Source organism: Schistocerca serialis, unplaced genomic scaffold (assembly GCF_023864345.2).
Source record: "Schistocerca serialis cubense isolate TAMUIC-IGC-003099 unplaced genomic scaffold, iqSchSeri2.2 HiC_scaffold_1242, whole genome shotgun sequence".
NCBI classification, from domain to species: domain Eukaryota; kingdom Metazoa; phylum Arthropoda; class Insecta; order Orthoptera; family Acrididae; genus Schistocerca; species Schistocerca serialis.
Genome location: NW_026047450.1, coordinates 472,501 through 475,000, shown reverse-complemented (window position 1 = coordinate 475,000; position 2,500 = coordinate 472,501). Strand labels below are relative to the sequence as shown.

At 61.2% G+C, this 2,500-nt stretch overlaps 1 pseudogene; it reads right to left on the bottom strand.

The window, feature by feature from the left end:
• Positions 1-2,500, bottom strand: part of LOC126436653 (large subunit ribosomal RNA) — a 5,804-nt pseudogene that overhangs the window by 2,091 nt on the left and 1,213 nt on the right.

Below are 2,500 nucleotides of genomic sequence, written 5' to 3'. Positions count from 1 at the left end.
CCCGTGCGTCCTGAAGCAAGCCTGTAACACGTGGTTGGCGGTCTCTACGGCCTGGCAGCCCGCGCGGCATCTGGTGTCCGCCTCCCGCCCGCGACTGCGCCGTGCCTTCGTGGGGAAGGCGTTGATGCGGGCGCGGAGAGCGTCGATGAAGTTACGCCCAGATAGCAGGCGACTGGTGTCAGCGACCCACTGGTGTTGCCCCTTGACGGCGGCGGAAGATGACAGCGCCGCACCGTCAAAGGCAACGTGCAGGCGCGCGGCCCACATCTCTCCAACCTGCGTCGACGATTTGAGGAGGTGACCCTCCCACATAAGATGCCGCTCCAGCACCTCAATCTCACGCTGTACCTCGTCCCGGCCTGCACCGTCGGGGGCTGGTCCAATCCTCTTCAGCGCCAGGAGACGGGACCGGCGGAGTGTTGGCCCCATCCATCGGCATGATGGGATGCCGAGGCCTCCCTGGGCTACAGGAGCATGGAAGTAGCCCAGGGGAGTGTCCGCCGGAAGGCGGAACCATCTCCTGACGGCGGCCCGGATGGTCACGTCTGCCGCTTTCAACGCACCCACTCGGGTGCGGCTGAGGGCCAGCCCTTGGTACAGGCCTGGGAGAAGTACGTTGGTGAGGGCGTAGAGGCGCTGTTGCGGCTTAAGCGGAGCTCGGGAGACGACGTCCAGCTGCTCCACCAGGTGGCGTCGTGGGTTGAACACGCAGCGACCCGCGGTGGAGAATTGCAGTCCCAGATACCGGAAGGTTTCACCCACACGTAGGGCGGGCATGGTGGCGTTGCCCGCTTTGAAGGTAACGTCGGCGTCGACCTTCACCTTCTTGTCACGCCCAGTCATAGTTACTCCCGCCGTTTACCCGCGCTTGCTTGAATTTCTTCACGTTGACATTCAGAGCACTGGGCAGAAATCACATTGCGTCAACACCCGCTAGGGCCATCGCAATGCTTTGTTTTAATTAGACAGTCGGATTCCCCCAGTCCGTGCCAGTTCTGAGTTGATCGTTGAATGGCGGCCGAAGAGAATCCGCGCACCCGCGCGCCCCCGGAGGAGCACGCTAAGGCGGACGCGGCCTCGCAGCAAGGAAGATCCGTGGGAGGCCAAGGCACGGGACCGAGCTCGGATCCTGCACGCAGGTTGAAGCACCGGGGCGCGAACGCCGCGCAGGCGCGCGCATCCTGCACCGCCGGCCAGCACGAGGCCGACCAACGGCGAGAGCAGACCACGCCCGCGCTAAACGCCCGCACTTACCGGCACCCCTACGGCACTCACCTCGCCCAGGCCCGGCACGTTAGCGCTGACCCACTTCCCGACCAAGCCCGACACGCCCCGATCCTCAGAGCCAATCCTTATCCCGAAGTTACGGATCCAATTTGCCGACTTCCCTTACCTACATTATTCTATCGACTAGAGGCTCTTCACCTTGGAGACCTGCTGCGGATATGGGTACGAACCGGCGCGACACCTCCACGTGGCCCTCTCCCGGATTTTCAAGGTCCGAGGGGAAGATCGGGACACCGCCGCAACTGCGGTGCTCTTCGCGTTCCAAACCCTATCTCCCTGCTAGAGGATTCCAGGGAACTCGAACGCTCATGCAGAAAAGAAAACTCTTCCCCGATCTCCCGACGGCGTCTCCGGGTCCTTTTGGGTTACCCCGACGAGCATCTCTAAAAGAGGGGCCCGACTTGTATCGGTTCCGCTGCCGGGTTCCGGAATAGGAACCGGATTCCCTTTCGCCCAACGGGGGCCAGCACAAAGTGCATCATGCTATGACGGCCCCCATCAACATCGGATTTCTCCTAGGGCTTAGGATCGACTGACTCGTGTGCAACGGCTGTTCACACGAAACCCTTCTCCGCGTCAGCCCTCCAGGGCCTCGCTGGAGTATTTGCTACTACCACCAAGATCTGCACCGACGGCGGCTCCAGGCAGGCTCACGCCCAGACCCTTCTGCGCCCACCGCCGCGACCCTCCTACTCGTCAGGGCTTCGCGGCCGGCCGCAAGGACCGGCCATGACTGCCAGACTGACGGCCGAGTATAGGCACGACGCTTCAGCGCCATCCATTTTCAGGGCTAGTTGCTTCGGCAGGTGAGTTGTTACACACTCCTTAGCGGATTCCGACTTCCATGGCCACCGTCCTGCTGTCTTAAGCAACCAACGCCTTTCATGGTTTCCCATGAGCGTCGATTCGGGCGCCTTAACTCGGCGTTTGGTTCATCCCACAGCGCCAGTTCTGCTTACCAAAAGTGGCCCACTTGGCACTCCGATCCGAGTCGTTTGCTCGCGGCTTCAGCATATCAAGCAAGCCGGAGATCTCACCCATTTAAAGTTTGAGAATAGGTTGAGGTCGTTTCGGCCCCAAGGCCTCTAATCATTCGCTTTACCGGATGAGACTCGTACGAGTACCAGCTATCCTGAGGGAAACTTCGGAGGGAACCAGCTACTAGATGGTTCGATTAGTCTTTCGCCCCTATACCCAGCTCCGACGATCGATT